Below are 26,183 nucleotides of genomic sequence, written 5' to 3' on the forward strand. Positions count from 1 at the left end.
TCTTTTTCTATGTTTTGGTGACTTTTGTGAGTGCATCCAGGCTGGTTTGTAATGCCTGAGCAAGTGCAGAAGTTGTTGGGGGCCACAGCCCGATCCACAAAAATTTGGGTAACAGAGGTGTGGGCCTCTATTCTTCCCTCAAGCACGGTGGAAACAAGTATTGTTTTTGTATTTTGTTTTCCCACCATGATAGATTCAAAGTACCATGAGCTCCACTCCCAGACCAGAACCTACCCCCCCCCCCCAATCTTTCTGCAACTTACTGGTGCTCCCTCCAAATTTTATTCCCCCGCATTGAGTGACAGTACAATGTGGGAAGAGGGAATTAATGAAATTCTCCCTTGCCTCCACTCATACCTTTCAACTGGCTGAAAAACAAACATGAAATAGGAGCATTTCTGGGCAAAATTGGGACAAAATTAATTGCAATAAGAGTGTTGTAAGTGCCATCTAGTTTCCCAAGCTTTGATGAAAGAAACCATACAAAGTAACTCATTCATTAAACTTGTTACCTTCTGGGCTAGCTGTGTTTAGTCTGCCTTTATAAGGATTCATTCCTTGTTCAGAATGCAGAACTCCCTTAAAAGAGGACAGAGGCTAATGTAATTTATTCTGTATGCTGGCAAGTTTACCCTGACAATTTTGTAGTATTTCTTCTGCCTGCAGTTTCCAGCACTTCACTAATTAGTCATCATGTGGCCTGTTTTGTTTTTAAGCCTCTGTTTTAAGAGAAACACTTACATTGTTTAAAAGGAACATCACCAGCGCTCCTTTGCTGGTTGCCCTTCGTAGGTGATTTTACAGAAGCACCTATGGGGCACTGCCTGCCCTGTAGCACCCCTGAAGGTCCACTGACCCAGGGAGATAGATGCTTAGAGCACAATTTAGTCAGAATTCCCAAGGAATCTTTGCACTTGTGTTTCTCAGGCACCAGCTTCCCCATCCATGTGACAAATCCCTTCTGAAACTTGGCTGGGCCTTTAAAAAGGAGGAAGTCAAAACAGTCCACTGGGGTAGCTTCAAATAGCTGTGCCTATTTAACCCTTAATGTCTATTTTATAGACCTCTAGCTGTTACAGCCGTGAAAAATGGCCAGTTGGATGCTTCTCACTCTTGTTTATGGATGCGTTTCTAGCATGAAATATATTAAGGGATATGGTTTCCTTCCCAATTTCCTTTATTGAGCAAGCCATTTCCCTCAGAGTAACACCTATACTTAGACCTTCTATAGCATATTTTCCAAATGTTTTTTTTAAAGTGCCAACTAATTAAATTATCTGGTTTATAAGGAATTCAGTACTTGACTTTCTGCAAAGTATGTTTATACTTGCTTTGGCATAGCCTTCAATAAAATGGTCACGAGTTTCCAGTACCAGAGTCCAAAAGACAAACAAAAGCCAGTCCAGTAAGACTTTGCAGTGTGGAAAATATACATTGCTTCTAGCAGGCTGACATTCATACATGTGATAACTTCTTTGACAAACAATTTTAGATCTGATTCTTGAGTCTGTAGAAAGGTTTGTTCTGCACAAATGGAGTCACAAGACCTGTGGAGAAAATGGCTGGGAAGTTTGTCATTAAAAGTGGCTGGTCTCAAACTCAATTCCACACTATGGCCTAACACCAAGAGCCCCTGCAAGCTAGCTAAATGCTGACTCTGCTTGGCTCTACCCTCCTTCTGCACTCCCCCACCCCAATGTCCCATTGTTTCCAACTGGCAGCAGAGGCTTCCTCATAAGCTCTTGTCTGAGTAATATGTGTGCACTTGCAGACAAGTGTGCCATGTGCCTGCCTTTGAGACTTGACTCCCCGTTTTCCTCAGCTGCAAGCATTGACCTTCTCTAAACCCCCCTCTCTCTATGTTTGTACCATGGAAAACTGATTTCCCAGCCTTGTCCTTGTGAACAGATTGTTCCTTTAATGAGATACTCTCTACCTGTAGCTAGCCTGTTTCATGTTCTGAAATTCTGTTCCACTTGCTGTTGGGATTTGTTACAAACCCTGCAACCTGGTTCTGACTAGATTTCTTTATTATTAAAATTGTTGTGCCCTACCTGTCTTTGTAAAAGGCTTCATCAAAGCAGCTGAGAGTCTTTAAATGTCTGGATCAGATGGGCAGATTTGTGAGTAGTGAGACCAGATTAAACTTTTTTACGGTCATAGATCAAAGATAAAATATTTGCAAGTGGTATTTTAATAGAATGACATGGAACAACTTGAAAGATGCCATGAACTCAACACCCCCCTCCCTTTCATTTTAAACAAAGCTTGCTTTTTACTAAACACATATAACCACTTGGCTTGGCTTCTTAACATCCAAGATGTTAGAGATAGTCATCACTGAAGACAGAATCCTGAACAATGCAAACTAATGCTCAGCTTTCTCCTGTATACTTTTCACACTTATATTCGGGGGGGAAGGATGTGGCTTAGTAACAGATCATCTACATGGCATGCAGAAGATTCCAGGGTCCATCTCCAGCATCTCCAGTTAAAGGACCTAGTAGTAGATGATGTGAAAGGCCTCTGCCTGAGATCATGAAAAGCCACTCCCAGTCAGTCTACAAGGACCTTGAAAAGCCACTTTTATAAAGCATACATTGATGGAACTATTACCTACCCTTTGTCTAAATAATGCTGTCTCTTCTCAATGAAAAAAGTATTGCCAGTTTATTACCATTTCACCTGAGCTGTCAGTTGGCTCATACTGGAAATGCAGTGGCACCTTTCCAAGGAACTGTCCAAGACTGAGAGGAAAAGCAATCTTGAGGTGATGGTGGATAGATGAATGAAAACATCATCTCAGTGTGTGCAAGCTGTGAGAAAGGCAAATGCTGCAGTCAGGATTATTAAAAGAGGGACTGAAAATAAAATAGTTTGTATCTTAATGCCCTTGTATATACTTTGGTGCAGCCTCATTTAGAATGCTAGGTACAGTTCTGGTTGCTGTATCTCAAAAAAGAATACTGTGGAGCTGGAAAATGTAGAGACAAGGGCAACCAAGATAAGTAAGGAAAGCCTGAAGAGTTTGGGACTTTTCAGTTCAGGGAGAAAGCTCTGGCGGCCAAAGTGACAAATGAGAACCGCCACATTCTGAAGCTACAATGCAAAGAGTTCAAATCAGGGGAAGCACTTGGCCTTTGTGCCCTCTTTGTTGAGCCTCCAGGGTAACTCATTGGCCACTGTGTGAAAAACAGGATGCTGAACCATACAGACTACTGGTCTGATCCAGCAGAGCTCTGCTTAGTTTCTTGTAATGAGATTCAGTAAGCAGTAGTTCACCCTCTGCAATGCAGAGTCTGCATGACATTTTGCACCTTTCCACCAAACCATTCTGCTGGGTGCCTACTTGCAAACCCAACTCTTTTGCTTCCTGTTGCACTAGGTCTGATGTGACACTCATAAATCCAACATCCCTCATGTTCTTGTGAGACCAGAAGCCACAAAGGAGAGATATTCTCAGTGCTCCAACTCCCAGGAATTCCTGCTCTTTCCTTTCTGTTGTGGTATGAGACAAGACATGTTATTGCAGAAAGTCATGATGGATACTGCAACCAAAGACTGGGGCCAGCATCGGTCTCTTTTTGATAATCACTACTTGTCAATAAGAAGGAAAAACAGGTTATCCCAATAAACAGTAATTTATCCCAATAAATGGTAATTTCTGGATTTAAGCTGTCCTCAGTAAACCTTATTGACCCCACAATCAGCAGTACCTCTTCCTTAATTAACTTTAATTCACCTTCTCTGCTCAGTCTAATGGAAGGAAATTGCTGACAAAGAGGTTAGGTCTCACATGAAGAAATCAGAACAAAAAATAATCAAATGCCTGTGTAACAAATTCCATAAAAGATAGGGTTGCACCCATGATCTTTGTAGGACATACAGGATGGTATAATATCATTTTAGACTCAAAATGAAGACGTCATGAATCTAGTATAAGAATGGGTGTGTTGTTGATGAAGGAGGACTGACATCTAGTGGCAGGAACCAGCTAACTGAAACAAATTTGTGTAAAACGGATACTATCCATTCTTTTTGCAGGGGTGGAGGCTTTCCGAAGCCATCTAAGTAGATCAGGGGTAGTCAAACTGCGGCCCTCCAGATGTCCATGGACTACAGTTCCCAGGCAGGGGCTCATGGGAATTGTAGTCCATGGACATCTGGAGGGCCGCAGTTTGACTATCCCTCAAGTAGATCTTAAAAATCAAAGATTTCATTTTTCATCCTGTTTTAAATGTCCTCCATTATATGGCTGCTTCTTTCAATATATGGATTCATTTGTATATTTTTCCACTCTCCATTATTAGTAAACATTTACAAAAAAGTTACATAGATAATTTTGTTGACTGATCCAATAAAAATGTTGATTCTGTCAAAAGCACACTATATGCACTCTCTACAGAAGCACACTCTCTGTCTCATACAGACCTTTATCAGATTAAATGCAAGGGAAAAAAGCAGATGTTCTTCCCTAATGTGGAAGCCATCTTGTGGTTATTTCTTAGCTTAATGGTCACTAACTGTTGGGAGAGAAGTCCTTTTCAAGATGCAAAAGAATTAAAAATTAATTAAGGAATACAATGACTTAAAGGAGGTGGTTCGTCCTGCATATAGAAAGTGACAAACTTAGACAGTCAAAATTTGATGGACTTTTATAAGATTTTGTTATGAGGAAGGTTAAAAAAACTTTTTAAGTTTTAGTGTATTTGATTATTGCAGTTTATTGCCTAATGTGTATTTTAAAACTGACTGTTGAATGATGACATACAGTAGGATCTGTGTCACATTGTCACTGTCAGGTAGTCCTGATCATCTTGTTGACACTTCCCAGGCTATAAAATTTGTACATTCGAGTTTTTTTTTTTAAGAAAAGAAAATAGCAGTAAACGTGCAATCTCATTTTCCTAAGAATTCCTGCTCATTCCATACAATGTTCATGAAGTTCAGTTATTACAAAAGTTTAATTTTAACATTTATGCTTTAAAAAAATCACAATAGTGTTTAACATGAACTCTTATGTAGTTTAGAGGACAAATTGTGACTTATAGAATTTTACAACCAGTCATCATACAGCATGGTGTAATGGTTAGGAGTGGCAGCTTCTAATCTGGTGAGCCGGTTTTGATTCCCTGCTCCTCCACATGCAGCCAGCTGGGTGACCTTGGGCTCGCCACAGCACTGATAAAACTGTTCAGACTGAGCAGTAGTATCAGGGCTCTCTCTGCCTCACCCAACTCACACAGTGTCTGTTATAGGGAGAGGAAAGGGAAGGCAATTGTAAGCTGCTTTGAGACTCCTTCTGGTAGAGAAAAGTGGCCCATAAGAATCAACTCCTCCTTTTTACTCAGTTTTGTTTAAAACATTCTTGACTCATCCATCTTCATTAGTTGTGAGAGTGGGCAGGGATTGGGGCCGGCCTCATAAGTGGAATAGCCAAGGCTTCTCTCCATCGAAATCTAGCACTGGGTATTCTAAACATGACCACTGGACTCTTCTAAAAGAAGTCCATGCACAATTTGTTTTCACTGACATGCTCTTTTATAGCAGCATCAAGATGTGTATACTTTCTATTTAAACCAATTACTGAGAAACTTACTGTCATCTATATCAATTAAAGCAGTGAAAATTCGTCATGATCTGCTTTTCCCCACATGCCACATCTTCCTTAAGTGCTACCAGGTCATTTTCCAGACTACAGACAAACCGACAGACAGAGATAAAAGAACAATGTACGCCACCCTGAACTCCTTGGAGAAAGGTATGCATAGTAATGTACACTACATAACTCAGTTATTTTCCTGGCTGAAAATTATCTCTCATTGCTGTGTCTACAACTTATCCCTGTACCAGGACTCTAGTCAGGGTATAAAGGACAGGTGGAAAGAAGGGGGAAACACTGTTTTCCCATTGGCTGCTTGCACAAATGAAGTTACAGTTCATCTCTAAATGAACAAGAAATATTCCGGAGCTACAATCTGCTCCTACTGGAGCAAAGATAGACTTGGTTATGAACTGCAAGGCATGATCAACCACAGCAACAAGGAGTTATTGGGACTGGCTGCTTTTCCAGAGGCCTGGGAAGAATCTGACATCATAAATCCAAAACAGGCTTCAGAACATGTTTTCAGAGCACATGACTATGTCACATTGATAAAAGCAAGCATGAGAAGTATGCAAAAGGGCACATATATAAATAAGATAAAGCTTTTTAGATCAAAGACCACAAACATATTTGAGGGATAGGAATGAAAAATAAGCCCATACTGACATATCAATAAGAATATAAAATTGCTTTAACCCAGCATTTAGGTTTTCCGTTTCCCACACGGAATGGTAACCGTGATGACAGGGAATGTGGAATATGTTTACAGTCCTGGCCACTACCTTACCTCAGAATGTAATCCTGCAGTGCCACCATGTGGTAAATACCAGCATGCACAGTGTTTTAAAAAATGATGCTAAGAATGTGTACATTTCCTCTCCCATGCCATTTTACAGCTAAAAATACTTAAGTCCCCCCCCCATTGCACATGATTATTTTTTGCAACATTTGGGGTGTTGTTTCAGTTCACTCCAGACTAGAGCTCTCACCAATCCAATTAGGATTAAAAACTCAGATACTAAACATTTCTCATTTCTAAAGAATGCTCTGCACCATTTCTGATGGATAGAAGAAAGTGACTCAATTTCACAGATAAAATTGTTGTGTTCAGGGCTGACAGAAGCAGCCATGCAACAATGCAAGGAAACAGGAAGTGGCCGCAAGTAATGTCTGGCAATACAAAACTTTTTGGCTATAACTTAATTTTATTTATGCATGTATTTATTTATTTGAATTTGTAACCTGCCCTTTCTGCTGCTTGTCCATCTTCCATTTGGGTAAACGTGATACCTGTGCAATTGCTCTGTGCTCTTTCTTTCTCTTTTCTCCTCCCCCTTTCTTCCCCTCTTAAGTCAATCAATCCAGCACTAGGATGATGTCTATATTCAAATACTTCTGCATATTCCTGACTGCTTTTAATTTTTATTTGAAACTGTATTCCATGGCTAAAACATTTTTAGATTGGATTTTGCTTAGTTAATTCCTAAATACACATCCTCTATATTACACTATTTTAAAATTCTGCCAATTTAAAGAAGCAATTAAAAAAAACTATTGCATGGGCATAGTAGATGCTTTCCCTTAAATCTAAGGCTTCCATCATTTATTTCTCAATATTTCAGATCCATGTGATGGTCATGCTGGATGTATTAACACAGTTCTTCCTAGGTTCTCAGTTGGCTGAAAAGGACTCACATATTTTTTAGCAAAGAAATGAACTAGCAGTATATTGCAAATCACATTTCAGGGCAGATCTGTGTCCTATGGATGGATGATAATTTCATGTACATGGCAAAACAATGGCATGTACATGGCAAAACTATGGCAAAACAAAATAAGTGTCCCTCCTTTCTTTTGTTTGTAACCCAGTCTGAAAGTAGCAAAGATTCACCAGTTGGCATGATCCTGGGTGTTAGGAGAAGAGAGAGGAAAAGCCAGCATTGCACCCCAACCTGTTGTCATCCAGGGTGACACTTAAGTTTGTAAAAATGAGAATAGCTTGTTTGCTCCAGAAACAGCTGTTCTTCTCCCTGGCAAGAATAAATGGTTCATATTTCCCTACAACTAGTAAAGAGGTTCATGTCAAGAATGGAACAAGATGTGCAGGTGGCAGCTGTAGAGGTACCAAACCATGTTTGTTCTTTGGGAAGCCAAGGGAAGAAAACATCTCTCGCTTTCTTTCTCCGTAGTACACGTTTATCCCACCTTCTCTACCAAGGAACTCAGGAGTAGCAGCAATGTTTTCCCCTTTGTCATTGTATCCTCACAGCAATCCTGCAAGATAGGACAGGATGAGAAAAAGTGACTGACCTAAGGTCCCCCTGCAAGCTTCATGACAAAATAGCAATTTGAACCTTTAGTCTGATACTCTTGTCTACCTGGAGGGATTATTTCTTTCAACAGAACTGCAAAACAAATGCTTCTTAAATATCTGCTTTTCCTTAGTAGGACGTTATTCAACCTAGTCCTTATTTTCCAGGCTGTAAATCAACAACAGTCATCCGAAGGTTATTGCGCATAGCTATCATTATTTGCACAATAAGCAAGTCTGATGTGGCTTGCATTCTTAAGATTCCTTATGTTATTCAAGACAAATCTCTCCTCTTTGTGAAGAATTGCTACATGGAGTGTATTCAAGTTCAATTTGAGGTTTATGGCTCATCCAAATGCAATTCTTCAGTTGCAGAATAACTGGAGGTTAGATGTCCTGTAAGCTGGCCGGGAGCACCACAGAATCCTTGCTTCTTATAGTCTGTACTTGCCACTTTCTTTCTCACCTTGCCCCTCAGTGCCATGATCTGACCTGTTCCTACCTCAAAGTGGACCTGTACCAGCAGTTTTCCACTATCACTAGCTTAGGGATTCAGATCTTGCAACAAAGAGACAAATTTAAACACACCGGCCCATACGAGAACCCTAGAAAAACAGCTACTTATCTTGGCCAATCAGATTGTGGGTCTAACATTTAGAACACTACACTGGTCAATATGTTTCCAAACTTTGCAATGCTGGGGTAGTCTCCACTTGAGCTGCACAAAGCTAGAATGCAGAACCTCTGTTCATGCAAGCTGCTTCACTAGCCAATATGATTGCAAAGGAGTAGTCATTTTAGGCTGTTGTAGCAAAATGCACAAAAACATCTAGTGCACCTTATAGACTAATAATATTTCAATAGGAGCTTTTTTGACCCACAAAAGAAACATTGGAATAAACATTGTTAGTCTTTAATATGCTATTAGATTCTTGTTTTATATTGCACTAACCAGTAGGCTATTAAGAGTCATGCCTATTTCCATAGCCTCCCTCTGAGGGGTGCTGCACTGAAAATGGACCTGAAGCACTTAAGCTACAAATAAAACTGTGAACAAACTGCTAACTTCAGCATAACCTCTTCCCACAGATCTCAACTCTCATCCCCTTCTCAAAGTTCAGCCAGAATCTTTTCATATTTGAGAAGACACAAGTTCCTCTTTTTCACAGTTTATGGCAGTCACTAAGTGATAACTTGTTACAGTAGCAGATTCAGTGCTGATACTGAGAGAATTGCAGAGGCGTAGCTATTATGAGTCCCTTGCAGCGAATTAAAACAGAGGTTGAGCAGCATCTTAGAAGACCAGCAACATTAATGTCAATGCTAGGACCAAAGCCTGTTGGAAGGAAGGAAGGAAGGAAGGAAGGAAGGAAGGAAGGAAGGAAGGAAGGAAGGAAGGAAGGAAGGAAGGAAGGAAGGAAGGAAGGAAGGAAGGAAGGAAGGCAGGCAGGCAGGCAGGCAGGCAGGCGAGCAGGTTGGGGCAGTTCGGGGTAACATGCCCTGACTATGCAGTCACACCAAGAGAGTATGGCTTTTTTAGACACTATGGTATACCTTTCCCTGATAAGAAATTAATAGTAGAATAGTAGAATTTTATCATAAGGATATGGACAGAAATACTTTATTGCACTATGGCATTTAAAAATCAGTTTACCGACAGGACAATTCTTATGTTTGGGATTCGGCTGCCAACATTTCAGGATGCCAGAAAAAAACGCTATTGGCATGGCATCAGGGGAGAAATATTAAAGAACTACTTGCTCCAGTTTCACACTGGAGAGTTCTTTACCTCCAGGGAACCATCGCTATGGGAAATGCATAGTGTGCAAATGTATGTGGGAAATAGATCATTACACTCATTCATATAACTTTTCTTTTAATATTAGGACGGGTTAGGTTCTGCCTCTCCCTAAGAGTGGTCAGCGAGAGATGCTGGAATGTTGGTGAGAGACAGTTGAAAACCAGTTACGGGAGTTGAAGACGGCATTCAGGCAGTTGCAAGAGGGTGAAGCTGAATGAAGCCGTGGAGAACAGCAGCTTAAACCTGCCTGAAAACTGTTGATTTGTAACAAAGAATACCAAAAGAAGGAATAGGGAAGGTAGAATTTAAAAGAAACTTTGTAATCTTTGACTGTTCTTCAATGCAGGGTTTGCTCCATAAATATATGTTAACTCCTTGTTTGTTTAATCCTGTGGGTCAGTTGTCGCAGGAAAAGAAGCCCACAGGCAAAAATCTTGGTCTGTATATATATATTAGGCCATGAATAAATGCTGGCAGCATGTACATGAAAACTGAGTCCCCAACGCCAACAGCTTTGTCTGAGTGAGGGAAAATAGTTAAAGGAGGCTGGACTCCTCTGTCTGGCAGACTGTGATTAAGAAAGAGGATCTGTGATGTTTAAAAGAAATAGAGGTGGTGTCATGACTGGCTAACCTACCAGAAATCCTGAACCTGTGAGAGGTTGTGGAATGTAGTAGGCACTCTTGTGTAAGTGAGAACGGTATGTCACAATCTTTAATGGGTGAGTTATTTCTTATAGTAAACGAAGCCTCAATTAATGAAAAATAGCAGGGGGGAAGTTACCTGTATTTCTCATATATATATATATATGAGCCTCTTGTGGCACAGAGTGGTAAGCGGCAGAAATGCTGTCTGAAGTTGTCAGCCCATGAGGTTGGGAGTTCGATCCCAGCAGCCGGCTCAAAGTTGACTCAGCCTTCCATCCTTCCGAGGTTGGTAAAATGAGTACCCAGCTTGGCTGGGGAAGGCACTGGCAAACCACCCTGTATTGAGTCTGCCATGAAAACGCTGGAGGGCGTCACCCCAAGGGTCAGACAGGACTTGGTGCTTGCACAGGGGATACCTTTACCTATGTATATATATATCTTTCATTTATGTATCTATTTGAGAAGCTGAAGTAGAGGACTTAAGCAGGATAATCAAATAGCAGAGGCCAAATTCTACATGATTTATTAGGCTAAGGAGGCTTCAGCCTTCCAGTGAAGTGAGATAAACTGTAAAATCATAAGACTGAAATGAGTTCTTAGTCTTATTTTAATAAATGGGAGAGATGTGTGGGCTACAGCAGAAAAAACCTTCCTTTCCTTGTGAATGGAGGAATGTAACTAGACTTCAGAGTATGGTCATACAACTGTAAAAAAGAATTATTATTATTATTATTATTATTATTATTATTATTATTATTATTATTATTATTATTATTATTATTATTATTATTATTATTATTATTATTTTATTTATCTCCCGCCACTCCCTAGATAGGCTCGTGGAGGGTAACAGCAGTCTTAAAACCCCAATTAAAAATCCCTAAAAGACATTAAAAATTCTCAACATGGCGGCAACAAATCCAAATCCACCCCCACCCCCACACACCTACAAAGGCGATAGAGAATGGAGGGAGTGATGTCTACTTCGGACCCTCTCCCCAGGGGGGCACACTCTACCTCGCCGACCCCAAGCCAAGATTGGGAGACACACTGACAGCACCTCCAGACAGTACTGACAGCATTACAGAGAGTGGGATTAAAATTTAACCCTATGAAGAGCAGGGTAGGCTTCCAAGAGTTGAAATACTTGGGCTTCCTGGTGGGCAAAGAACAGTTGAGACCACTCCCTGAAAAAGTTACCACCCTTCACGCCAGTCACCGCCCAGTAGCAAAGAAATAATTAAGAAGATTCCTAGGACTTGTGGGTTATTATAGCAGGTTCATTCCCCATTATGCCACAGTAGCCAGTGCATTAATGGACTGTCTTAAAAAGACGGAACCCAATAAAATAAACTGGATGAGGCCACAATAGGAGGCGTTTAAAATGCTTAAAGGAAGCCTTACCTATAGCCCAGTCCTTAGGAATCCCAATTTTTCCATTCCCTTTCTGTTGCAGACAGATGCTTCCAGCACGGGGTTAGGAGTGGTTCTGTCCCAGGTCATCCAAGGGGAAGAGCATACTATTCTGCTTATCAGTAGGAAGCTCCAACCAGCTGAAACTCGATACACCACAGTGGAAAAAGAGCCCCTAGCAGTGAAGTGGGCTATAGGAAACCTACAATAAAGGTAAAGGTATCCCCTGTGCAAGCACTGGGTCATGTCTGACCCTTGGGGTGACGCCCTCTAGCGTTTTCATGGCAGACTCAATACGGGGTGGTTTGCCAGTGCCTTCCCCAGTCATTACCGTTTACCCCCCAGCAAGCTGGGTACTCATTTTACCGACCTCGGAAGGATGGAAGGCTGAGTCAACCTTGAGCCGGCTGCTGGGATTGAACTCCCAACCTCATGGGCAGACAGATTCAGACAGCATGTCGCTGCCTTACCACTCTGCGCCACAAGAGGCTCTAAAAACCTACAATACTATCTCTCAAATAATCCTTTTTCCCTGATTTGGCTCCCCTGATTTGGTTTCAGACTATGAAGAATCACAATCCCAGGGTGTTATGGTGGTATATTTCCCTTCTTCTCTTTAGGTTCACAATTCATCACCATGCGGGGAACCAGCACCTCAACACTGACTATATGTCCCGGGTATTCGAAGACTCCACTGGCAGGACGAAACCCAGGGAGGAGGTATGTCCGGATGGCTGTCCGGACTCCCCTCCATGGGGGGGTCTACACACAGAGAGAGGACAGGGCAGAGAATGGAATCACCTCTGGGGAGGGGAGGGATGACTCCCCGGCCATTTGCCAGACGAAGGAGTCTCTGCTGGCAACGAGGCAGTGGGAGCCTCCCTAGTCAGGTGAAGGGCTGGAGAAAGGAATGGGCAGAACAACAGGGGAAAGGGGAGCAAAGAGGGGAACAAGGAAAAGGGAACTTAAAGAGAGAGATGGGGGAAACAAGAGAGAACAAGGGGAAACAGGAAGCCTTGCCTGGGGAAGAATGCAGACAGGACGGGCACCGAATCTTGAGAGGCAGCCCTTCAGAAGGGGAGGGGGAGAGAAAAACGGCAGTTGGGGGAGGCTGGAAAAGAGGAAGACTGGAAAGGAGGCCTGGCAGATGCTGGGAATGAGAAGGACGGTGGAGACAGGTCTGGCAGAAGCTGGGAAAGTGAGAGATTGGAAACAGGGCTGGGAGAGAGGAGACTGTCATAACAGGTCTGGTAGATGCTGAGGGAGAGAGAGACTCTCAGGTTGTTGGGAATATAAACTTACAGACCACAACAGTTCCCTTTCTTCTTCCACTCCACAACTTGGGACAGCCATTGTACTTAAGAAACCTGCTTCAGTAAATTCGTTGAATCTATCTTGGGTCTGGGAAACCTCCTTGAACATCAAAGAACTGTTTCTCTGAAGGTGCAGAGTAGGGGCCCGACCTGGAGGGCAGGCCCACTCCTCACAGCTTCCCAATCGTATTCTGTATGATTGTGCCACTTCTGGGGTTTCTCAAAGCCTGAAAAATGTTTCAGGGGTTTCTTAATGTTAAAATAGTTGAGAATGGCAGCTCTACAGTGTTCCACATTTTAAAAAATGTTTTGCTCTTCTGTCTCCTTGTTCTGGAATAGGAGTAGAAATGAAAATGGGAATAAGTGAGCCAAGTGCTTTCTTATAATGTCACAACTAATTGTTCTGCTCATGCGATGTTCATATGGCTTGAAATCTGATATGGGGAAAGGAGAGGAAAGGGGCAAATGATCATTTAGGTTTAAACTCACATCTGCTACAAGACAATAAAAGGTTCCGTCAAATCTGCAAATTCCCACCTTATAAAATTCAATGAGCCATGGATGCAATCAAAGCAAACCCCACTCCAAAATACAGCTTCCTTAGGCACAGGCTGTTGTCTTGAACATGCTGCATGGCTTACCCAACACAAATCCCAATGGGAGTAAAAGAAATACTTGGGCCTTGAGTTTGCATCTCTTGAGAAGGGAAAATTTCTCTAATCCCATCATTCTATTTTTACCCCTTTTCTGTATGGCCTGAGGAGGCGGGGGCAGTGGCATGCTTGGTCTTACTAGGTGGGTCTTGGTGGTAGTTTGAATGCTGGACAGCTGTGAATCCTGAGCATCAGCAGCTCAACCAGCTGTTATAATGCTCCCTGGAGGTCTCACATGCCCTGAACAGGCTGGCTCTGGATCAGAACCTGGCCAGAAGGGCAGAGCCATAGAAATAACGTTTGGGGACCCCAATGTCACTTAGGCAGGCCAGCCAGAGTCCTGTCCCATTTAGCCTCCTATGGAGGGGCCAACCCCAGTGAGAAACTAGGACAGGGCAATGGTATGGCCACCCACTAGAGGACTCTCTTCATGAAGGCTAGAGTGGGGAAGCTTTTTGGGATGCCTGAGAGAGAGAAGGGAGCCTAGAGAAGGGAGCCAGAAGAAACAGGTGGTGTTTACTCCTTCCCCACTCTGAACTGAAGCCTGCTTCTTTGAACTTTCTTCTTCCCTGTTTGCTCCCACAGAACCACAGTTATACAGTTAATTAGGACTTCTCGTTTTATACAAAATATGTTTCCCTTCACAATAAAAATATTTTATTCTTTCCAACAGCCTGGTGCTTCACTTCTCTATGCATTTTTAAACTCTACCAACAGTAGGAAGGTGGGGGGCAAGAAAATCCAGTTCTGCTGGAGGACATGCCTTCTGTTAGTGGAGACTGGTTGTGAGATTGCCAAACTCAAAGGCGGGGGGCAGTGTTCTCCCAGACTCACAACTGATGCAAAGAAAACAGAGATTGGCTTCCATGGAGAAAATGGCTGCTTTGAAGGGCATTTTCATATCCTTTCATATAATTTGAAGGGCATTTCATATATCATGTGGCATTATATCAAGTCCCTCCCCTCTTCACATGGCGCCCTCCCCAAGACTCACCTCCAAATATCCAGGGCTTTCCCCATCTGAAGTTGGCAACCTTATCCAAGCCACAGTTACCAAACACTGGGAGATCAAATCATTGCAACCTACATTACATACATTATGGCAGAAAAGGCAATGAGCAGGGAGTGTGTCATCTATATTTTCAAAGGTCTGTTAGTCTATCTTGGTCTTGTAAAGGGTGGCTGCCTCCTGATCTACTGAATCAGCTATGTTAGTCCATGTTAGTCTATGTTAATTCCTCAGCGGGATGAATTGTGTTTGATTGGGATGGAAGATAAATGAAGGCTAAAATGTGCAAGAAAAGATACAGTATCTCGAGGAAGGAATATGTTTGTTAAGGAGGGTGTTGTGTAGTGATATGATGGGCAGGAAGGAATAACTACTTCCTTCCAAACCTTCATCTTCTCACATACTTTCTATATCTATTGACAGTAGAGTTGCCAGTTCTGGGCTGGGAAATACTTGAAGACTTAGGGAGGAAGGATCTAGGCTAGATGCAGTGTAAGGATGACAGTCCTCAGGTGGGACCCAGGGACCCCCTGGTTTCACAATTCCTCTCCAGATGACAGAGATTAGTTCCCCTGGGGAAAAAAACGTTCTTTGGAGGGTGGAGTCCATAGTATTCTACTCCATTGAGGACCCACATTGGCCCAAATCCCACCCACTTCCAGTTCCACCCCCAAAGTCTCCGGGTATTTCCCAACTCAGATCAGGTAACTCTAGTATAGCACAATACATTTTACCTTCTAAGGCAGCCATGTTCTACAGTGGGGCTGATCTCTGTGTTCTGGAGAGCTGTTGTAATTCTTAGAGTATTACCACCACCACTCCCCTCTTTGGTCGACCAGGCCCAATGCCTTTCTTCCTCCTCCTGTGCTTCCCATATTCAGTCTGTCACTAAGTCACATCACCTTCCCCGTGTGTCACCCTCTCTTCCTCCCTGAGACTGAGCCTTTTTCTTTGTTATTCTGCAAAGCACACTGGTAAAGGTAAAGGTAAAGGAATCCCCTGTGCAAGCACCGAGTCATGTCTGACCCTTGGGGTGACGCCCTCTAGCGTTTTCATGGCAGACTCAATACAGGGTGGTTTGCCAGTGCTTTCCCCAGTCATGACCGTTTACCCCCCCAGCAAGCTGGGTACTCATTTTACCGACCTCGGAAGGATGGAAGGCTGAGTCAACCTTGAGCCGGCTGCTGGGATTGAACTCCCAGCCTTATGGGCAAAGCTTTCAGACGGCTGCCTTACCACTCTGCGCCACAAGAGAGCACACTGGTGGGGCTATATAAATACTACATTTTGGCATTGACATCTTAAAAACTAATTTAAACTATTTTAAAGTGAAAATTAAATACTAATAAAATGAAAATTGCTGACTGAACATTAATTTTGATTCTGAGCAAAAACGATGGTACTTGAGGTCAGTTTTGTACATATATGAACCCTTGCCTGGCACTGTTTGTTTCTTTTTTTCCCTTTTACGAATGTCACAACTTTGTTTTTCTAAGACTTTAAATTAGACTCTCACAGAATTCAGGGCTATCCCCCCCAAATCAACATCATTTTTATAATTACAACAAGGGTGAGACCTGAGGTGGAAAAAACATATGAAACTGGAAAGCATATAATTTTTTCCTCTATTAAAAGTTATATAATTTAAAAATAGCTGTTTTCATTTGTGCACATAACATACACACGAGTGCCAAAACAAAACTGTAAATAAAATAAATGCTTTGCCTGTGTCTTTTAACACCAATAATTGTTTTACATTTTGTGAATTATGATAAATTAATCTTGTTATAAAGGTCTCAGAAAGTGATACACTTTTGTGATTTTAAAGCTTACGGACACGCTTGGGTGTATTTTGGCACATTTATCAAACAAAACTCTCAAAAACTGCTGTGCCTGAAGTTGCATGCAGGTCACATATAGAATACAATCAAATCACCAAAATAATACTGCAATAAATAATTAAAGCTCTAGCACCAGAATAAAAACAGCCTCAGTACAAGACACATGGCATACTATATAATGACAAGATAACATTTTAAATTGTATAACCCCCCCCCCTCCAATACCTGGCATAGTATTGATGCAACATGAATGCCAGATGAAGCATAAAGAAAAGATGGTTTATCCATTTTCTTTTTTTGTCTCTGTCCTCAGCATGGTGATACCAACAGATAGCTGGAGTTTTTGCATTCACTCTCTTTTAAGGATGAGAAATCCATGTGTGTTTGCATTTGTATCCATCTATTCATGTCTGATATGGTAGGTGAGCTATTATTTTTAAATAACTATTTATGAACAATTTATTTATTTAGAGTTATTTTTATACCCCACTGTTTATTACCCAAAGAAGTCTCAAAGCAGCTTCCAATTGCCTTCCCTTCCTCTCCCCACAACAGGCACCCTGGGAGGTAGGACTGAGAGATCTGTGAACAAGCTGTGACTGGCCCATGGTCATCCAGCTGGCTGCATGTGGAATCAAATTTGGCCAGCACTCTTAACCACCACAACACACTGGCTCAGACACTGCCCTTTTTACTTTGTAGCATTTCTGTGTTCCTGCCCCTCCCCCAATCTTATCCCTTTGTGACCTTGGCAGTAGGGTTTTTTTTATGGGGGGGGGGAGAGCCTCATGAATCACCACTGATGTTTAAATGATGTCACAAACATCAACTGACACACATAAAGCTTGCCCACAGTGCTAGCTGTGCAGTCTGCAAAGACCAGCTCGGTGGTGTAGACCTTGCTGATATGGTTTATAACCATGTCTTATTTTGGATACTCCTGGTGCCCCTTATGGGGCTGGATGGTGCTCAAGGGCCTTGCCCTACCCCCTGCCGCTGCACCTTGGAAATCCTCAACTGCAGCAGGATCACTGACTCTCCTGGATTCCACCTTATTCCTCTTCCCAAGCCAGGAGTTCATCCTCATCCTTTCACATACTTGGACTTTACTGGGAATGCAATTTTGTCTATCGGAAAAGAAGTATGGCATTACTATCCTTGGGCTGAATACTTGATTCTCAGGGCCAACAGCCTGAGCAGAGTTCAGACTTCATCTCTGGAAGGCTTGCATTCCCTGACCTACTTGGACTTATCACACAATAAAATCCATATCATAGAGAGGAACGCATTTGAGGCCGTCCCGTTCCTGGAGATTATAAACTTCAGTGGTAATATAATTGACCAGATTGCGGAGGGAACTTTCGAAGCCTGGCATGGCATGCAGTTTTTGCTCACAGTGGATCTCAGCCACAATCCCCTGACAGTCATTCAGGATTCTAGTTTTTACAGTCTGCCTTCACTGAATTTCCTAGACCTTGGTGCCACCAAAGTGACACTGAAGACATTGGAGAACCTGCTGAACACCTCGCAGTTAAGAATGCTTATATTGCCCAGAAAGATGTCCTGCTGCCTTTGCTCTGTTAAAGAGAACATTGAAGTTTCATTTGAGACTATCAAGTTGGATTGCTCAAAGTCATGTTCCATAGATGGAACTCTGTGTGAAAAGAAAGACCTTTCAAATGGCATACAAGAAGTCATGAAAATATTAGAAGCTAGGAAGCTGAACAGTAGCCACCTGCTTAGCATCTTACCAGAGAGAGCTGAACCCCACAATTACTTGCTGGAGAGTGCTGAACCCAACAGTGACATGCCAGCACCAGCCCAAAACTACATTGCTCTCAAATTTAACTTGTTAAAATCAGTCAAACAAGTCATGCAAATGAAAGGAGATGAGCCCTTGGATATGAACTGGGCTGACAAAAAGCAATTGAAAACACTTTATCTGCTGGCCAGTGTACTGGAGGGCGCACTCAAAGAAAAAATCATGGAACTACTCCAAGGGACTCCAGAGGCAACTATTCAAAATGAACTTTCTGCCCAAGGCTTAGCGGAATCCCCAGATAAGGCCTCCAAGCAGGAAAGGCTTGTGAGAAAAATGAGAGAAAACTGGCTTCAAATAAACCAAAGAAGCAAGGCCACACTATTCAGACACGTGAGGAATGGACAAGAGTTTGCAAAGGTCACCCCACAGTCTGCAGATCAGCCTAGCATCTTTGAGTCACACAACAAGGTTGAAAGCCAGAGGAAACTCATGGAAGGCCTAGACTATCAGCATGCCCTTTCTTTTCTCAGGTTTCATCGAGAAGCACTTCAGTCTTCTAGGAAACGATCTATTTCAGACTCCTTGCTTAATGCTCTCAACCCAACAGGCTCCATCACAGAGGACAAGAACAACAATGATTTGAGTAGCCTCTCTAGTGATGGAAACAGTGTGGCAGTGTTGGGAAATGGACACAGAGTACAGTTTATGACTAAAAAAAGAATTATTGGACAAGCTACTAAGCAGAAGTAATTCCTTGAATGATGGCCCTCAAGAACAAATCCCCCTAAATTTTACCAGCTTGGCCCCAAGTAACTGAATTGGAAATAAAAAAACTTATTCTATCATTAACAGGAGGAAAATCACCAGAGGCGGACATGATTCCCCCAGACTTGTATAAATCCTTTCCTGACTGGTGGGCTCCTGTAATAGCCAAGATATTTACTCAAATAAATGATTCAGGCAGTGTTCCACCCAACTGGAAAATGAGTATTGTGGTTCCTATTCACAAGAAGGGGGACAAAACAGACCCAAAGAATTATCGTCCTATAACCTTGCTGAATATAACTGCTAAACTCCATAGTAAACATCTGTTGCATAAATTAGAGGATTGGGAATCATCTAATTGTGTTATTTACCCCAATCAGGCAGGGTTTAGAAAAGGACAAAGTACTATTGAACACTGTCAGACTCTTTTTCAACTTGCCACTTTAAGCATTAATGGTCCCACCAAAGCCCTTTTTGTAGCTTTTGTGGATTTGGCCACAGCACTTGATACGATCAATAGTTAGAAAAAGTTAGCCAAAACAAACATTGATAAATGCCTGTTATTCCTCCTACAAGTACACAGACATTCATGCAAAAGTTAGAGTTCGTATTTCTGGCTCAGTGACCCAATTCCAATTCAAAGAGGAGTTAAACAGAGCTGTGTCTTGGCCCCCGTGCTGCTTAATCATTATCTTAATGACTAGTAATCAACCCCGCTGTAATAAAAATACAGCGGGTGCTAGGCAAGGGAGCCCCCGGCAGTCGCGCGGAGCGCGGCTGGCGGGGGCTCCCTTGGCCGGCGGCCTGACGCGGCAAGAGGCGCTTTGTGCCTCTCCCCACGTCAGGCCGCCGGCAAGGGAGCAACTTTGCCAGCAGGGCGGGAATCAGCTGGGCCAATGTTATTAAAAACACACCTCTGAAATATAAAAATCTAACAGAATAGACAGTTTGCTCTGAACATCTACAACCATGCTTCTGTCTGTAGAAAGAACAGTCATTGTGAACCAAAGGATTTATGGAATAAGATCATCAAGATTGAGTTGTAATGGCAATAAGAAATAATTCTTGTTTCCCCTTTTTTTCTTTTATTTTTTATTTTGGATTTTTCTCTCTCACTTCTTAATTAATCCATTTTTATTTCATTATCTCCCCCCTCCTTTTTCTTCTTTGGCTTTCTTTCTTTTTCATGTGTATGGCAAATAATAAAGAGTTCTTTAAAAACAACTTCCTTTGCAGTTATTATAGACAACCCTAGGGTGGAAAATGGCTTGCCCAAGACAGTATGTTGTATGATGGCTGCACGAAAAATGATATTTGTATTACATTGATAATACATTTTTAAAAAATGTACCTGAACAGAGAGGCAGTAGCCTTCCCTATCTCAAACCCAATAATCCTTGGTTGTGACTCAGGGTTTCCATTGTTACCATAGTGGTTGCTACGCTCTGAGACCTGTTAAATGATGTCATAACCAATCAGAATACTCACAATGCACATACAAAGTGATTGTTGACCAGAGTGTAAACATCATCTATAGCAGTGATCCTGCTTTACAGAAACCACATTTTTCTTTTTACATCTATTCCATGACTGGAGAGGAGGCCAAGAGTTTTAGGTAGAGGCACCAAATTTGCAGTCCTGCTGCAGGAGCCTGTTCTCAAAAGAACCCCCAAGTTTCAAAAAGATTGGACCATGGGGTCCAATTCTATAGGCACTCTAATAGGATGCCCCTATCCAACCTCTATTGTTTTCAGTGATGAGACATTGAAAGAACAACAATATTTTTTCTCACTATGGGAAAAATAGAAGATGGATGGGATACCCTCTTTGGATGCCCATAGAATTGGACCTCCTGGTTCAAACTTTTAGAAACTTGGGAGCTCCTACAGTTATACTACAAATTTAGTGCCTCTACCTCAACCCCCTGCCACCCAACCATGGAATAGATTGGAAGGGAAAATTCCCATTGATTTTATGGTGCCAATAACTTTAATGCCACATAATTGCTTTGGATTCAAATCAGCTCAGCTGAATCTGAGCCAGGGAATCTGACCCAAAGCACTTTGGGTGCTTTGGATTCAACCTGAATTTATTCAGACAAATCAAAACAACCCCCCCCCCTTTTTTTTTTCCCCACCAGCCTATAGGGTAGCTTGCTTGCCCTGTCAGTAGGTGTTCAGGACTGAATGTCTGTCAATTTTCTAGCTTTCAGATTTTGTATAATCTCTCTTATATTTTCATCAAACTTAGTGCTGTGTTCCCGGGAAACTGAAACATTCAAATAGTTTTATTTATAATCTAAGAGACAGAATAGAGGAAAAGTTGATATAGCATATTCAAAACCAAACAATTGGCCCCGCAGAATACCCTCAGAATTAGGTAAAGGTAAAGGTAAAGGTAAAGGTATCCCCTGTGCAAGCACCGAGTCATGTCTGACCCTTGGGGTGACGCCCTCTAGCGTTTTCATGGCAGACTCAATACGGGGTGGTTTGCCAGTGCCTTCCCCAGTCATTACCGTTTACCCCCCAGCAAGCTGGGTACTCATTTTACCGACCTCGGAAGGATGGAAGGCTGAGTCAACCTTGAGCCGGCTGCTGGGATCGAACTCCCAGCCTTATGGGCAAAGCTTTCAGACGGCTGCCTTACCACTCTGCGCCACAAGAGGCTCATACCCTCAGAATTAAATTCAAACAAATGCTAACCATAGAAATGAAGCTTGTTGTACCTGTTTTGGTCCTTGAATCGGTTAAACATCTTTATTACTCTGGTGTTTCCCCTTTACCTATGTATGGACTGGTATGTTCCATTTTATTGTATCTCAAGAAGTGTGCATGCACACAAAAGCTTATACCCAGAGTACTGTCTTACAGTTACCACCAGACTCAGACTTTGTTGTGCTGCTTCTGACCAACACCTTAACCTTGTAATTTTTAAAATATATTTCTACTCTTCCTCACTTTTAGAATCAAAAAGGGTGTTTTTACAAGTGTGTAAGCAAGAGCAGTCTCTCTGGTTGCTCAGTTTGACCGTTTATGCACTGAAGGTTTCATGCCGGGCTGCAGGCTGAAGTTTTAGTTGTGACAGGTTGCCCCACCTCTTCCTGCACCCACATGGGGGAGCATTTGGCCTGGTGTACATCATCCACACCCGATCTGCGCTCCTAACAGGGGGGTGGAACAGTGAAGTTCCCAGTGCATAAATGGTCTTTTAGAAGCATTTCTCAGTTACCTTCTAATTAGACATTTTTCTAACAAGCTAAACATGTAAGTACAAAAGGGGAAAACTTTGTTTACATTATGGTTTCAGCACAAGAATCACCATGAAACAAATTAAATTTTAGGACAACGTATAAATGCTGATCAGACTTCCTGAACAAATTAGCAAAGCCCCACAGCTTTTTGTAAAGACTAGAGACAACCTTTGGAATGTGCTGATAATTACTGCAGAATTTTTTGGTTCTTAGGAATTGTAATCACTTGTGGATAACATTTATAAAGTTGTTCTGTCAATTTTACTGGTTCTAATACACTGTTATTTTATTACTAGTAATTAAGCCCATTGTACCCAAAATACAATGGGCTCTAGAAAGCGGGGGTAGAGGGGGGGGGGAAAGGCGAGGGCAGCGTTGTGAAAGAAGAGGTACCTGAAAGCGGAGGCATTGTCGAGGGCGGTCGGCAGCAGCAGCGGCGGGACGTTCTTTTTTCGGCTGCGGGGCAGTAAGTAGTGGAAGAGGGAGGCCGTTGCTTCGGGCGGCGGCCCCCAGGCGGTCTGGCGGCGTGTGCAGCGGCGTCTCGAATGTTCCTAATGGCATGTTGGGCTGCGGCTCTGTAGGGCAGTGGTCCCCAACCTTTATTAGGCTGGGGACCGGCAGGGCTTCGGGCCGCGCCCGCGGGCCGCACCCGCGGATCGGGCCGCGCCCGCGAGCCGCATCCACGGATCGGGCCGCGCCCGCGAGCCGCGCCCGGCCGCGCCCGCGGGCCGCACCCGCGGATCGGGCCGCGCCCGCGAGCCGCGCCCGGCCGCACCCGCGAGCCGCGCCCGCGGATTGAGCCGAGCGGGCGCGGCCTGCACGGGCGCGGCCCGGCCCTGATTCCCTCTCGGGCAGCATCGGCGGCGGCCATCTTCTTGTTGGGCGGGGCAGCGGCGGCCATTTTCTTTGTTGTGCGGGGCAGGGAGTCTCCGGCAGCGGCGCTCCGCACTGCTGGCGGGGGCTCCCTTGAGGGGAGGCAGGCGGCTCCAGGGCGGCATCTTCTCTTGTTGTGCCGGGCAGGGAGTCCCCGGCAGCCGCGCTCCGCGCGACTGCCAAGGGCTCCTTAGAGCGGAGGCAGGCAGCTCCAGAGCGACGTCTTCTGAGCGGCGGCCATCTTCTTGTGGTGCCGTGGGCTCCCTGAGGCGACGGGCTGACGGCTGTTGTTGCGGGGGCTCCCTCAGGAAGCGGCCTGACGCGGCGAGAGGCGCTTCGCGCCTCTCGCTGCATCAGGCCGGGAGCAACTGCGAGCCGCGCTGCGCGCGGCTCGCAATTGCTGGGGCTGGGAATCAGAGGGAGCAATCGGCAGGCGCTTTGCGCCTGCCGATTGCTCCCTCTGATTGTCTGTCATGAGGAAGGGTCCAATCCGGACCCTTCCTCATCCCGGACGCATCCCGCCCCAGAACCCCTTACTGTTTTATTTAGTCCGTGGCGCCCGCGGCGCCACGGGCGGTGTACAGATAATGAAGTGTTGTTACCTTGCAGTTGATTGATGGCAATCCAGGTTCTGAGTCAGATGCAGGACTCCATGGTGTAGGCATACACAGAACTTTTGCCTTGTCTCAAGTGACCAGTTGGGATTTTCTACTTTCTGGAGATTGGTAAAGGTAGTCTTTATGTGGGATACAAAATCAGCAAATTCACTCAGGAGCAGGGACTTACTAAGCTGGTCAGCTGGGCAACCTGCTGCTGCAGTGCCTTGTTCTGCATGCCACAGCTGCTTCAGCCACCATTTCACAGCAGTGTTGGAAGCAAACTGTCCAGATCCAGTAGGCATCTGGGACAAGAGGCAGCAAGCATAGTCCAAAGACTATGTTCAGGATCAGATCACAGATATTCAGAAGTTCAAGCATCAAAGGACCAATTCTAAGACCACAAGGCATATCACAGTGCAGATGGGCAAACACACCAAGGTTTATAGTAGGTCACAGAGCAAAAGTAAGTAGACAAATTACTTCCTCATTTAACTCTTTTAACAAGAAAACTCTACTGTCATTCAGGGATAGATGTAACACATTCTAATATTGCCATGAACTTGCAGATAGTGAGATCGTCTTGGACTATTTTACACTGTTATTTTAATCATATTCCTGACAAGTAAAGCCATACAATGGCATATTTTGCTGTGTTTCCCAACATTCTTGAAAAATGAAACATTTGGTCTGGGAACTGTTGAGCTCCCCTTTTATGTCATCAGTTTACTTTGGTTGAATTCCCAGCAGAAGTGTAAATCTGGCAAACAAGTGAGCAACTTTTTCTTCAGTCAGTTTTATTTCCAGCCTTTCATAGCTCAGGGTTTACGTGCCCTTGATTGATAGAAGTTATTGTGGAGCATGACCACAAACAGTTGAAGGAAATATACTTCACAGCATCTTTTAAAATATCAAATTTCTTAGCTCCTGAACAATGAAAAACTGGATTTTAACTAAGGAACAGCTACAGTGGCTATATATAGTTTATGTGTGGCTGCTGTTATTTTTATTTTCTCACATTTGCTGAATTCGACAGAAGGCAAAATGTGGATTAGAATATGGAGTTATAAAATGACTGCACAACTGGTTGGAATTCTCTTCAGAAGTTAATAAGGAATGAATTGCTGTGTGTACTAGCTTTCCCCCAAGGGGTCAGTGCTGTGCCCAATGACATTCAACACATCCATTAATGACTTGAAGGAAGAAGTAGACAGTGCATCTATAACATTCTCACAATTGATGCAAAATTGTTAGGGATTGCAATAGTTTCAGAAAATGCATCGGGCTTTCTGAAAAGCTGTAATAACAGTAATGTGCAGCCGTGACTTACCACAGCCACCTTTAAAGCTGTGGAGGGCAGGCAGGAAGAGGGAAGCATCCCATTCCATAGCCTGAATATGGCATGACAGCCGTGCGCATGCTTCTCAGGGAGGAGGCAGGTCCTGCAGGTACCTATATAAGACCGTTTACACACTGGAGGTTTCATGCCGGGCTGCAGGCTGGGGTTTTAGTCATGGCAGGTTGTTCTACCTCTTCCTGCACCCACATGGGGGAGCATTTGGCCTGGTGTGCCTCATCCACCCCCAATTTGTGCTCCTGCACAGGAGCTGGGGCAGTGAAGTTCCCAGTGCATAAACGGTCTAAGTCACCACATGCTGGGACACAGCCTCTTTGCTTGAATGCCACGGAACAGCTTCCGTCCCATTCATCACAAAGAATGAAAGCGATAGGGGGAGTTTATTGTTGAACTGTTAAAGTTGTGGTTTGTGTTGATATGGTTGAGTGTTATGTTTGTCACAACCACAAATTTTGTCATGAGAGGGAGCCTATTGGAGGGGAGGCAATGTGGACTGAATTCCCGAGCATATGAGGCCTTTCTAAAACGTGGCTAAAAGCGAGCAAAAGCTGACCAAGCTGGGAAGGTGCACGTGCTCATTTGGTCAAGTTGCCTGGGCCCCCCTTACCAGGCAGGTTCCCACAGTAGGCAAATTCCAGAGGGTATGGGGGTATTCACTCCCAGTGTGGAACTGAGGCTGACTCCCTGGTCACCTCTGGAACTGGTGGGTCAAGCAGTCAGCAGACTGCCAGGTAAGACTCCCTCTCAAGCCATGCCAACCCTATAATGTTGCTGTTTAATAAAGGTTGTGGACATGTTGAAAGCAATCATGTTGGTATTGTGTCTTCTTCCGGCCAGACATTGTACTCCTGCTAGTCAAAACAGATGACACTACATAAAAGAAGTCACATTTGTTCAAATTGGTGTTTCTTCAATGGTCCCTCCTCCCTGCCCAATGTTTTAATTATTGGGGTTTGTGTGTATATGTTAATATATGTATTTCCTTTA

At 43.5% G+C, this 26,183-nt stretch overlaps 2 long non-coding RNA genes across 3 annotated transcripts; one reads left to right on the top strand and one right to left on the bottom strand.

Moving 5' to 3' along the window:
* Nucleotides 1-2,724: 2,724 nt before the first annotated feature.
* Nucleotides 2,725-20,540, bottom strand: LOC143819665 (uncharacterized). Its single transcript, XR_013225037.1, has 3 exons — nt 20,472-20,540; nt 7,811-7,879; nt 2,725-2,816 (listed from the first exon to the last, which is right to left on the bottom strand). It is a non-coding gene; the product is annotated as an uncharacterized LOC143819665 (long non-coding RNA).
* LOC143819663 (uncharacterized) lies at nt 9,913-26,183 on the top strand. Of its 2 annotated transcripts, none has more exons than XR_013225036.1 (4): nt 9,913-10,015; nt 12,398-12,497; nt 16,907-17,011; nt 23,853-26,183. It is a non-coding gene; the product is annotated as an uncharacterized LOC143819663 (long non-coding RNA). The 2 variants fall into 2 exon arrangements; XR_013225035.1 differs by lacking the exon at nt 23,853-26,183 and adding an exon at nt 19,208-19,276.

Source organism: Paroedura picta, chromosome 10, assembly GCF_049243985.1.
Source record: "Paroedura picta isolate Pp20150507F chromosome 10, Ppicta_v3.0, whole genome shotgun sequence".
NCBI lineage: Eukaryota > Metazoa > Chordata > Lepidosauria > Squamata > Gekkonidae > Paroedura > Paroedura picta.